Here is a 13,907-nt window from a genome sequence, read left to right on the forward strand (position 1 = left end):
GCAATCCATTACTGCTGTGTGCAGCTTCATGATGCAGGGCAGGAGATGAAAGAGGGCAGCCATCATGGGAGCTGGGGAGGGGGTGGCAGTTTGCTCCCCAGGCCAAGCCCAGGGACCCTGCAGTGTTCTGCTGGGGCGGGGGGCGAAGCCCAGGATGAGCTGGACATGGAGTGGGACATCAGCGGCTGCAGGGCATCCCGCAGGTTGCCCATTCTGGGCTCAGATCCTGCAGATCAGGCCTGCAAGGGCCTGGCACACAGCTGCATGGGGAAGCAACTGCTATCTTCTGGACAAATCCCGTGACCCGGAGCTGCAAGCTGAAAGGCAGGAAGTCACACACCACGAGCACTGGGAAAAGTCGCATTCGCATCTGGGTCCTCATTTTTCTCCTCTCTAAAATGGGGCCTCTGCAAGCAGCTGTGAGAAGCAAATCAAAGGAAATGCCAACACAGGCACTGGCCCACAGCTGGTGCCTGATGCATGGCAAGGATGGTCCCTGAGGCTGTCATGGCTCTGGGAGGAGGGCGGACCCCGTTTCCCAGGCTCTCACGGCCAATGTGGACACAGGGAGTACAGAGTGGGTTTGGGAGAATGGGACACGAGGCGAGCCAGGGAAGGAAATGCCTCCAGTTTTGGCATTTGTCATTGACTTGCTTCTAAACAAACACATTTCTGGTTTAAGGGTAAAATATATTGGGTTACAGCAGTCTGGCAGGCCACTAAGGATCGACTTCTCATTTTGGTACAAACTTTTCAGTTATTTACAATAATAATTTGGATGGGAGAAATGTGCGGGGCCAGATCTTTCTCCAAGATGCCACAGAGCTGTGTGTTTTGCCAGTTTTAAAGGCCAGCCGACCGGGCACTGAGGCCCATTCCTCAGCCCCATACAATGAGAGGGGCATGCTGGCTGGCCCTACAGTTATTGCCCTTGAGTCCCCTTGGAGCTCCTGTGGGGTTGCTTCAGGCTTCATCAGTTCTTAGTGGGGTATTGAGGCAAGAAGGGAAGCGGTAGATGTGGAACAGAATCCGGCGGGGGGGAGAGCAGTGTGGTGGGAGAAGGGACAGGTCTATGCTTGGAACTGTGAGATCCCTGAGGGCTGGGCCTAAGCTTTGGGCTCACACTGCCATCCACACATATGTGTGCAGGAGGGAGACTGTGTCATGGACTGGGTCAACCTCTCCTTAAACACCATCTCTTCAGTCCCACCAGGTGGGTATATTTCAACCCTGTGGTTACAGAGGCGAGAGCTAAGGCCCAGGGAATCCAGATTACACATGAGTGTCCCAGGGTTCCTGAGAAACGCAGCCTGGGTTTGCTCAGCACTGAGCTCAGTTCCCAGGCCTACAGTGCAGTGTTCTGTCAGGCAGTCCACCATAGGCATCTCCCATCATCCGTTCTGCACGTTCACTATGCCTTGGTGAACTGTAGAAAAGCTGCAGGTGGAGGAGGCTTGGGAAGCAGAACAAAGATGTCAGGACAGAGGGGCCACATGCCTCCCACTCTGAACTGCCTAAGGGTCACTGTTCCTCTGGAGAGGGTTCCAAGGCTGGTGGGCAGGGGCTGCAGATCCTTGACCCTTGCTTACAGCAGTCCACTCATGGCTCCGTGCCAGGCCTCTCTCTGGAATTGTTGTGTGAGCGAGCAGTGGGTTCCTGTTCTCAGCAGTTGAGGGAGGCCTGTGATGGTGGCCAGCCACAGAGATAGCCTCCAAGAGTATGTGGTGGGTGGAGCTTCTGAACGTAGCAGGTGTGATAAATAAAATAAATACTACAAAAAATCATTGAAGGGGTCAGTGTTGTAATGTAGCAAGCCAGATCAGGTTCTGATATTTGCTCCTATTCTGATCCAGCTTCCTGTTAATAGCCTGGGAAAGGAGTGGAAAATAGCCCCCAAGTACTTGGGCTTCTGTAGCTACACGAGAAACCCGGATAAAGCTCCTAGCTTCTGGCTCCTGGCCTGGGACTGGCCCAGCTCCAGCCCTTGTAGCCATTTGGCACGTGAACCAGTAGATGGATGATCTCAATTTCTCCTTGTCTCTGTTTCTGTAACTCTGCCTTTCAAATAAATAAATTTTTGAAAAATAAGAGGTGCACTGAACAGTTGAATCTGCTTCCACTGGGGTCCAACTGCGGTTCCTACACTGAGTTGGTGCTAAACATGCATGGGATACAGAGAGAGGCTAGGCTACTAGCAGATAGCACAGAACCACACTGCACCAAATCCCAGCTGCACCTCTTCTCCCAAATAGCCCTGAGTAAGAGACAGAGATCCAAGACACCTTACCCAGCTCCACACACCAGAGCCACTCTCACATCACTGAGACACAAACTAACAATTATATTCAATGACACCCACCCACACATCCCATTTCCCAACACAGGACACACAGATTGGCCCATGCCTAGAATTGGTGTGTGGTGGCCTCACAGGGGTTGGTGTGTGCCAGCCAGGAAGAGACAATGCACCCAGAGTCAACATCCAGATGAGGCTTCCAGGAGGTCAGCACACCTCCTGTGCCCCCAGCAGAGCCAGATTCCTCAACAGCCACACTCCCCCACGCTGCCCTCTGTTGCTCCACACAACTGTAGGGGAGGGACCCAGGGAACTTCTTGACTGCCCAAGACAGGCCTTGCTTTGGGGAAGACACCATGGCCTGAGAGAATGCTCTGAGAAGGCCTCAGGCCGCCCTCCAGCCCTGCTTTCTTCACTGGTCCAATGCCACCTCTAGTGTTCAGCCTGACCATTCTCTTTGCAGGCCCTTGTCCATGCTACATCTTCTGCTCACAGTGTCTCTCCCTCTGCTGTCCATTCTTCTCTGTCCCTCTATGCATGGATGAAGCCTCAGCCCTACCCTGAGGCCTCCTCTAGCCCTCCTGTGCACCCTTCTCCAGATGCCTATGGACCTCGTCCTGCACTGCTGTCACAGGGGCCAGAACTGCCTATCTCACTGCTCATGCACTGTACACTCCTTGCGGGCATTCAGTGGCCTGCAGGGATTCACTTTGACAGGCAGGCACACTGCAGCCTACCCTACCTGCACAGCTAAACTGTGGGGCTGCAGCCTGCTCCTGTTAGCTGAGGTGGACACCTGTGCATGTGTGTGCTGGTACCCGACCAGACGCCCTTCCTGGAGAAGAGGAACTGTCAGTCTCCAGCCTCCCTGCACACATGTCCAGGGGCCTGGGCAGGATATACTCCTCCTGGCCAGACAGTTTGGGAGTCATGTCCTGTTTCCTCTTCTCTGCTGCTGGGAACCTCAGCATTCTCACCACAAAGTGGAGTGACACTCATGGCCCCAGACCAGTGCACCAAGGGCATGGGAGGGTGTGCAGAGATTCCTGAAGATACCTTCAGGGGAAGTCCAATGGGTCCACATGGGGTTGCACTTGCCACCTGGGGCTAGTGTTACTTGTCTCAACCTTGTCATCACATACCCACACAGTGCTTGCTGCAAATCAACTGAGAGGCCCCAGGGTGGGCCAGCCCTGTGCTGGCAACTCAGGCCACACCTTGCAAAGGGGCAAGTGGCCTTGCATCACACTTTCCTACCTGCAGCGGAACCCAGGGCCTGAATCCTAGGAGGATGCCTGGTAAGGCAGAATGAGGGAATGGTTGATAACCTAGACCTGGAGAGTCACCTCGTGTGTCTGCTTGAGCTAGTGACACTCAGGAGCCAACAACACACAAACCAACTGAGGCACTTCATCCATGGAGGGAAACAGAAGCTGGGTCAGGTAAGGGTCAGCCCTTCCAACTGCTCAGCAGCCCAGTAGGCAAGATGCCTCCCTTTCAAGGCCCCACAGGCATCACAGCAATCTGGGGGGAGAAAGGGCTGGGTCACTGGTTCTAAGATGGGAAACTGAGGCACCAAATGGGGAAGGGGAGCATCTGGGGAGTCAGAGCATCATCTGGCCATGAGTGATGGCAAAGTGCCTGACACACAGTAGGTCTGGCGGCTCCTCACACAGCTGGTGCCAGCGGAGTGGCCTGTTGGTTACCTGTGGAGGCTGAGGCAGGGGGAAGGCCCAAAGTCATGGGTTCAGAGGCCGGCCAGTGCTGATGGCTGCTGCCAACAGCTCTTCCCTCACACCCTCACTATCCACAATGACATTTGCTGACTAGCAGGCTGGCCCCTGGGAGCCAGGCAACCCTGGGAAGTCAGGTCGGGTTGTCTTTTGTTGAATGGGAATATGAAGGACTGCAATGAGCCTTGACTCAACGGCCTGGGGGAGGCGATGACTTAGCAGAGTGGACAAGAGTGACTTCCTGGCTTGTGGGTTTCAAAATCCCAGGCCTCAGGGCTGCATGGAAAGAACGTTGCTGATGGGGGGGAGAGGGGGGTGAGTCACATGCACTTAATATTTCCAACAAAACGTCTGCCACGGCCCCGTCCACCACCCCAACATGGGGCCAGCACAGGGCAGATGTCCTTGAGACACTATCAATGCAGGGATCGGGAGCAGGACAGGGAGGCAGCAGGGTACCAGAAGCACCCTCAAATGAGCAGGCAGGAGAAACCCTGTGGGAAACAGAGTGAAGCTTCCTATGCTCCCTGACCCCAGACCATGCATGGCCTGCAACAGGGACTGGAGGGGTAGGAAGATGCATGGAGAAGGGGTGGGGGTGGACCCTACACTGGGCTCTGAACTGAGTCTTCTTAGGCCTTGGGCTGGGGCCAGTCCTGGCGAGGGAGTAGGCTGACAGTGATTCCCTGGTAGGCGTGTAGGACTTGAAGCAGATTTCCCCAAAGGCAGAGCTCAGCCCCCACTTCCTGAGGCACCCCCTGGGGAGAGCAGAGGTCTCTTCTGAGGGAGGACCTGTCCCTGAGTCTGGCTGACCCCAAGAAGTCTTTTAGGGACTGGATGCAGGACCCTGGCCTCAGCAGGTGTCAGTGTGAAAAATGACTCTGAGGACCCCCTGCCCCAGCTCCATGTAATCCCTCTCCCACTACTCAAGTACTTACGTTTAACTAAGGGAAAAGACAGGCAGTGGTATTTGAACCACCCAAGATTTGGCTCCAACACTTGAACTCAGGACAGAAAGTGAATTCAAGAAAAACTTAAAGGTACATTTCTTTTCTCAAGCTCACATCCAAGCACATAGACTTCCAGGTCAGACCTGGCACCGGTCAAATAAAGACCATAGGTGGCCCTTCATCGGGACGTGGACAAGAGAGGAGAGAGGAAAATGGCCTCTCTGGGCACTCCGATGGCAGCACCCAGGGACAGTTGTGGCATCAGGAAGGACCTCGCCTATATTCCCATATTGCATCTGACCTACACTTAAGACACACCAGGCTATGGGGGCAGAATGTCAACAAGGAGCCCAGAGTTTCACATCACTAGAAACCACAGGAACAGTAAGAAGAAATCAAGCCAAGCACCACTTTCCCTGGGAGCCTCAAGCTCCCCAAGTTCCAGCTCACAGCCCAGCTCAGGGTGGAAAGGCTCTGGAGGAGGCTTCCCCTGCTGCACTTGTGCCTGAGATTTCCCAGGGGTCTGCCAGGCGAGGGTGCCTTCAGCTGCTAGCCTCCCTGTCTCAGGCCAGGGAGAAACACTCCATGACTAACAACTCTCCTCCCCCAAAGACCCACAAACCCATGTTCACCTAATAACAGCTACATCCAGGGGGCAAAGCAGGCAGGGATCCTGAAGGAAAAGTGCACTGAGGCTCTTTGCTGAGAACTGAGGGCTCCTTCCGGGGAGCCTGGCCCAGCAGGGCTGCACCGCCTGGCTCAGGGCGACACCTGGAACTCATCAGTGTGATGTCATGAATAATGTAAAATTAAAACATTTAGCTCTGGCTTCTAAAATTAAGGAAGACAAAAGAAAGGAAAAAGATGCCATTGTGCTGAACCACTCAGCTATGACTTGGGCACCACCAATAACTTACAGAAAATAAACTGCTGCTTTGCACTTGGGCCCAGCTGGGACCTGGCACTGCCAGAGAGAGGCTAAAGGACCAAGAGAAGAGACTACAGCTCCATCTAGGGGGAAGCAGGTTGGATGAGGCCTTCTGTAGGCCAAGGCAGTGCCAGGTATATACCCATCTGCCACCCTTTTCACTGCTTTTCTGTCTCTAGTCATTGCTGCCCAAATTCATCGTCATCCTTTTAACCAGAGAGAATGCTGTATAGCAAGTCTGCCCCTGTCACAGCTTCAGACCTAAGCATGGCTCCCTACTGCCTTCAGCTACAACACAAGCCCCTCAGCGGGGCAGTTTCAGTCTCAGGTCACCTGACCTCTGTGGGCTTTCCAGTGTGGCTGGTTCCTCACTCTATGCCGACAAATTGGGCTCCTGGAACTGCCTATCTCGGTACCTCCACATATGCTAGTCCCTCAGCCTGGCATTGCCTATAGTGTCAGAGTTTGGCTTCCAGGCTGGCTCCTTCGTAGAGATGTGGGTTCTGAGGCAAGTCCTAAGCGGGCTCCTCCCTGGTCTGCCCAGCTAGGCTGGGTTGCACGGACACCTGAGAGTCACACCATGTCAGGACTAGCAGGGCCTATGAGGTCCTGTGTGATAGGTAGGGACACCAAGGCCTCTCAGAGAAGGCAAAGTTGCCAAAGCCACAAGCTCTGCCTGCAATCCCAGCTTTGGCAGAGTGCAGGCCTCTGGAGGCTTGGAGCAGGTCTTGGTGTGCTTGGACCCAATGACCCAGAGCCTGACTCCCCTCCACACTTGGGAGGGGCACAGCCACCTGACGTTTCTGGGAGTCACTGTCCTTGTTACATTGTGAGGATGCCAACAACAGTGTCAGGGCTGTGGATGGCACTTCATACACTGCAGGAACACAGCTCACCAGCACCTGCATGTCCTGTGCAGACAGAGACACCGGGGGCCCTGGCTTCACAGGAACACAAAGTGTGACAGCACAGGGACACGGGCTCTGGGCCCGCAGAGTTCACAGTTCTGGGTGTCCCCTGGCATAGCAGAGCTGTCAGTTAGTTTAACATGGTTCTATGATGCTGCAGAGCTCAGTGAAAAGTCTGGAAAGCTGATTCCAAACTCAGCTGTTGTTTCACAGTAATACAGGAGTAATACAGTTGGGGTGACTTCCTGTTGTCTGCTTTTTACTTTCTATTTACTTCCCACTTATTACTTCCTATACCTACTGTGTTGAAGGTGAAGAACAGAGGGCAGTGGGCAGTGTCACCCAGTCTGCCACCTGCACTCTGAGCTTTGAACCTTCCAACCTGACCAGCCCCAGGTGGAAGGTAGCTCTGTCAAAACTACATCTTCAGGGAGGAATCTGGTGCTGGTGTGTTCTTATTCCTCTCTGTGGGGTTCTATTCCTTGATCTCATCTAGGGAAGCTCCCTATCTGGTACACCTAGCAAGCCCCTCCCCCTGGACTTCTCTAGCACTCACAGCTCCCCTGTGCACCCCACAGGCCCACTGAATCCTGAAGGGTTAGGATAGCTGCTTTAAAACATATCCTGGGTTGTTACCACCCATGGAATGATTACATGCCCTGATTTGGCTTGGATTGGGTTTCACAGATCCTACTTCCCAACTTCTTTTCCTGCTGGGTCAAGCCTTGCTCTCAGAGATGGCCAGGGCAGAAGGCCGTAATTTTTCTACCACTGTCTTATTCCAGCAGCCAGCAGCAGTCAGAAAGGCCCAGCTGAGACTGTTTGAGAGGGTACTGGCAACAAGGACTCTTGTCTCTCTTTTACGTTTCCCTGAATGTCTGTTCTCTGCAACATGCATGTCAAATTTTCACACCTATTCAATTTCACTTGATCTTAGCCAAAAGGTCGAGAAGCGATCACACCTATTCAATTTCAAAATTCAAGTGCTGACCCCTCTGTTCGCTTCCTCCTCCCTGCTGGCTTGCCTCCTCGTGACTCTGCTTTGGTACAGGGGCAATTTCTGATGAATACAGGCTTGGACTCAGTTCCAGCCACCAAACTTTATCGATCCCAGGATGCACTCACTTAAAGTGCTCAGCAACTCCACACTGAAAGGATGACTTGGCTGAGACCAGCCCAGGAGGCCCTGGAAACTTGCACCTGAATCCAAGTCGGCCTGAACTATCTGTATGTCCTCTTTTCCACTACACCAAAACCGCTCTCTGGGCCTCTGTTGCTCCATTTGTAAAATAAGGATGGTTCTGGCTCGTCCCAGGCAATGCATGTCCCAGGAAACCTGAAATCAGGGCTCAGATGTGTGAGTTGTGGCCTCTTTGTCATACCAATCCTGGCATGTGACCTGCCCAACAGGAGACCTTCCTCTGTGCATCTCAGGAGCAGATGGTCTGCTGGCAGCCTAAGTATTTCTCTGCAGCTTTTCAGCAGGCTGCTACTCTCACTGCCTTGTGTCATGGGTGAGGTCAGGAACACCTTATGGCAAGAAGGGGAGAAGAACCAGAAAGGGGAAATGGATGCCTTTCTGGAGGAGACCCCATCCTTGACCTTGACTCACCTTGTGGCATACCAGTGCTATCCCAACTTAAGCTTTTATCACTGTAACACTCTGACTGTTGCTATGACTAGACCCTGGGCCGGGTTTTTGGGGACTGGCTTTGTACAGGCACTTTGGTTAGGGAAGCGTTGCATGTAGACAGCTTTTGCTCTGTGAATGGAAGAAAGGTCAAGGGTGGGGCCAGATTTTTCTGACTGATTTTACAATGAGTATTTCTCCCTGTGGTCATGCATATGCCATTGGTATAAAGCCTTTTTTCCCCCCTCACAGTCTGTTGAGTTGTAATTCGCATACCATACAACCCAACCATTTAAGGTACACAATCCAGTGGTTTTGAGGATATCTGGCTTCTTGCAGTCATTGCCACAACTGATCTTAGAACATCTTCATCACCCCAAAAAGAAACTGTACCTACCAGCAGTTATTCATTCACTCCCAATTCCTCCTTCTCTACAACGCCTAGAAACCACTAATCTACTTTCCTTCTCTATAAGCTTTCTATTCCTGAAACCTCATGTATGCTGAATCACATAATATGAGGGCTTGGCTTCCTTCACTCAGCCGCAGGTTAGAGCTCACTGTGTGGCAGCTGACTCAGTGTCTCATTCCTTTTCATTGCTAAGTCACTGTATGGATGGCCTGCCCTTCATCTGTCCTGCCATCCCGCAGGGACAACAGATTGGTTCCACCTATTGGCTGTGAGGACCAATACTTCCAGGAACATCGCCCTGTTGGTTTTGGTATGGGCATCTACCCATACCCCTCTGCACCTAGGAATGGAGCTGACCAATCATATGGAAACTGTGTATTTAATTACTCAGGGATCTGCCCTTTTTGCTAAGTTACTACACTGTTTCACAGTCATTAACAGGTGTGGGTCCCAGTTTTTTCTAGTGCTTGATTCCCACTGGGACTGCAGCCACACAGATTGGTGTGCGTGGTATCTCATGGGAGTTCTGCCTATGCTATCCTGCTGATGTACCCCTTTGATGTGCCCTTAGCCACCCATCTTGGGCTGGCTATCCCAGTGCTTTGTATCCCATCTCTTTTTTTTTTTTTTTTTTTTTTTTTTTTTTTTTTTTTTTTAGATTTATTTTATTTTCATTACAAAGTCAGATATACTGAGAGCAGGAGAGAGAGAGAGGAAGTAGAGCTGCCGGGATTAGAACCAGCAGCCATATGGGATCAAGGCGAGGACCTTAGCCACCAGGCCACGCTGCCGAGCCCTGTATCCCATCTCTTATGGCTGTGTTTTACTATTAAGTTATACGGTAGTTAAAGTAGCCTAGGGCTAAGTTACTGATAGATAACTGAAAAAGCAAAAAAAAAAAAAGAACTGAATTAAAGCAACAGCAAACATTGATACAGTACTTACTACATGCTGGGCTCCATGTCAGGCACTTTACACAAATTGAGTTAGTCCCACAGCAACTCTGAGAGAGAGCATTGTTACTGCTATTATTGCTACTAATATCATCCCTATATTACAGATGGGCAAAGAGAGTCCCTGATCAGTCCCTGTCCAATCACTCACCTAGGAAGTGCCAGAGAGGAAGCTGGGACATTAGGGAAGGTCATGACCTGTCCCTAAATTGATACACTACCTGGGAAGAGGGGGTGCTTCTAGAGGCTGCTATGGGCCAGCAGAAAGGGACCAGGGGCAGGGCCACCAGGTGGAGACTGCCTCATCATGTTTCTCTCTCCCTTGCCAACCTCTCAGGAGTCTGGATTAGATTTTTTTTCAGAAAAGCATTGGTTTCTTATAGACGTGCATACTCAAATTGGGTGGAAAAGGAATTTTCTCCCACAAGGGATTCCAGACTCTAGCTCGGGAACCAACCCACTGCAAATCATGGATGATGATGTTTCCGGATGACGATGTCAGCACCAGAGAGGGCTTAGCCCATTAACACATTAGCAAGTGTGCATGCTTGGTCTTTCTCTGCAGTTGGCCTGGGCTGCAAGCAGGTCGTGTTGGTGAGGACAGAGCACAGGGAGCCCTGTTCTCAGGAGACAAGAGTTTGCTGTGACCATGCCCGGTGTGAACACAGATTCAAAACAAGAGGCCCAAACTACCATTTGGAACTGTGGTTCTGGGGTACCTGCCCAAGGGTAGAGCTGGAGATGGGACACACCTTAGGCAGGAAGACAGTCAATGAAATTTTCTCTTTATGACAAGAGAAGCTCAGTAAAAAACATTTTCAAAAGGTGGGGGAAACCGCAACACAATCTACATGATGGCCCACAACACTGCTCTGAGGTGATGGTTGCATCCTAATCATCATTGCCAATCCTCTTGCCAACCACGTTGGGAACACAACGCATGGAGACAGGGGCACCTCCGCCTCATCCAACAAGATGGAGGTGACTGAAGTTTAGCTCCTTCTCATTCTAGAATCTGGGTAGCAGTCACCCGGAAGCTGGCCCTTGCTGGGCATTTGTGCTGTGCCCTGTACTAGCTGTCTCTCTCTGCCTAGCCTTCCAAACCCTTTTGTCAAGTCCCACACAGTAGGATCCCCAACCCCCTCCATGCCCATTGTCCTCCCTGGAAGTGTGTGAACTCCTGTCTCCAGGCTCAGCAAAGACCTGTGCCTTGTCTGGAACGACCTCTCCAGGTATTGCACAATAACATCTCTCCGAGTCTTTCTAGATGCCCCCTCCAAGTCTCAATTTGAGGAGGAAATAGCTGGAATCATCAGTTCCTGGGTTTGAGCTGTAGCCTGGGTCTGCCAGAGGATTCCTTTTCTCAGTTGGCATGAGGCCTATACCCACTACACACAGGCCCAGTGCATACACACACATCCCACCACACGACTGCACACACACACACACACACACACACACACACACACACAATGTCCAACACCAGCTCACATTCCTACACTTAATACATCCACCCAACACTTCCAAACATGCATGCCTGGACCATATACACACATCCAAAGCTTGTACATGCTACACTCTCAAACCACCCTCTTCCAACATAAGCACCTCTCATGATCACATCCTCCCCCATTACACACCCAACATGTACTCCAACAGAAACCCACACACACTCATTCAATCCAGCTGTACACACATGTACATATACTGGTTGGTATGTGTGTGTTGTGGGAATATGTGTTGTTATAGAGGGTACATGCAAGGTGCTAGGTGTGGTCAGGTGTGCTTTGGGTGCTGACATATAGGACTACACTTGGTGTACATCCATCATACACTCTCCCAACCCCACTCAACAGACATTCATGTAACTATACCACCTGTCCCACATGAAAATCCAGGTTCACCCAACCACATTTTTGTATCTTAGTCATTCCCAGCCCAAATAATCCTCTGTAACCAGGCACATGACTGCAACCCCCACACACTTTTACAGATCTCGTCACCCCAAAGCTTGACATACCCCCCAGACAACCTCAACCCCACACAGAGCCCGCTAGACTCTCCCCACCAAGTCCCCAGTCCTCACCACATCCTAACCTCACACTTGTATGTGTGGAGAGCACCTCCTTAACGGTGAGGGCCCAGGCAGGTATTCCCACCCCACTCTGCTACAATTCCAATTTTCTTTCTCAGCTCCCCTGCCTGTCTGCTCCAGGGTTTTATTCCTTCCTTGTTCACTGATGACTGAAATACTTTTCAGCCAACCACAAAGATTGTTGTCTTTGTCTTTCTTTCCTGTTTTAAAATAAACCAAGCAGATGTGTTTGGAGACCCTTTGGTTTCCTCTGCGTGATGTGCTAGAGGAGAAATGCCAGCATTCCCATGGCCTCATAGAAGCAGCCCTCACCAGCCGTCCCCTCCAAGACTGCCTCCCCAGAACCCTTGGTCCACTGTGAGGCCTGGGCCAGCAGCCCCTGAGGCCTCTGGAGATTTTGTCAAGCACTTTTCCATTTTGTATATTTTTATCCTCACCCCAGGTCAAGACTAGCAGATCTCCCTAAAGTCAGCCCTTCCCAACATGCATCAACTCCAGGAGGGAGGCCCTAGTTGGTGTTCTCTACATTCCATGTGAAAGACATTGAGTCCCAGGCAATCACTGACAGGCTGACTCAACCAGGCACAGGCAGAGCAATGCACAGCTCAGGCTGTGGGATCCTCAAGTTCCTCAAGCCACCCTGTCCTCATGCATCCTCGTCAGAAAGCTCATCTGGAAGTTACAAGCCAAGCCCACCCTGTGGGCCCTGGTAGACACAGAACTAGGCCAGGCACAACCTTGGGGCTACAGGGACTTATGGGGTTACCTCTCTTTATCTTCCTCTAGGTCAGAAATCCACACCATGTCCCCCTGCCTTGGTTCACACGCCTGCTGGGGCAGCACTTCCCTTCCATCCACCCACTCACTGCCGCCACCAATGACAGGTAATGAACAGGGTACACAGTCTGCCCTTGTGCAGCTCACACTCCAGTGACAGCAAAATAAATAAGGTAATGCTATACCATGTAATTGAGAAGCTACCGTGGAGGAAGTGGTGGCGTGTGAGCTGAGAACTCACTGTTTCGTAGGAACCACCCATGTTTAAGTTCTGGGAACAGAAAGTTCTAGAGGAGGAGAATAGCCAGTGCTTAAGGCCCTGAGGCAGAAAAAGAGACAGAATCAAGAAGAGAGTGTGACCAGGGCAGGTGCTACAGCTCAAGAGCGCTTGCCAGCCGTGCTGGACATGTAGCCCCCTGAGATGTAGTAGCAGTCACCTGACATGCTCCTAGGTGTACCTAAACAGGAAAGAGGACAGAGGGGCTCCCCCAGAGTCTTGCTCCAGGACTCCGGCCTGGGCTGAAGGCCACCCCACAGCAGGGCTATGGGCTGTATCCCTTCCCTTCATTGGCTCTTGTGGGACCTCTTCATTTGCTGATCTTGTCACCCCAATTACATTTCTGAATACCTCTGCTAATTTACTTCCTGCAAAATCAGACAGACTAGGTAAATATACATCTTTTTTTAAATGAAGCATATTATAGTACCTAAGTGGTTTTTATCAAGCTGTCTCCAGTCTCTTGAAAATTTTTTGATTTCCAAATAATCCTTTATCTACTCCATGTGTGCCTCTGAAGTCACTACGAATGGAATGGAACAAATGATCTTCCCTTTTGCATGAGTTTGGGGTTGGCTCCAGTTACTGCCAATCAGATGTCATTAGACGAGCTCCAAATCAAAGCAGAATGGAGCACTAATCAGATCAGGACCCAGGCTCTGGATAATGAAGGATGGGATCGGGTGGAGCTGGCAGCAGCAGCCCAGCAGTGGACACTGCCTGTCAGGCCAGAAGTGCCACCATCAAATGCATACCATGTACAAGCCATGCAAAGGACAGTCTGTTCCTGGGCGGTGCAGCAGCACAGGTGGGTGAGGGAGGCAGGGACCATGGTCAAAGGACCTAATGCAGAGAGGTGACCAGTCATTTTGCAAGGCAGTCCAGGATCCTGCTCAACATCAGCCCCTTGGGGTCAGTCCTCAAGTCCCTCACTCTCAGAATGACCTT

The 13,907-nt window shown here is 51.5% G+C and overlaps 1 protein-coding gene across 1 annotated transcript in view; it reads right to left on the minus strand.

The window, feature by feature from the left end:
• Positions 1 to 13,907, minus strand: part of GLIS1 (GLIS family zinc finger 1) — a 210,878-nt gene that overhangs the window by 24,130 nt on the left and 172,841 nt on the right. The window lies entirely within an intron of this gene.

Source organism: Ochotona princeps, chromosome 2 (genome assembly GCF_030435755.1).
Source record: "Ochotona princeps isolate mOchPri1 chromosome 2, mOchPri1.hap1, whole genome shotgun sequence".
NCBI lineage: Eukaryota > Metazoa > Chordata > Mammalia > Lagomorpha > Ochotonidae > Ochotona > Ochotona princeps.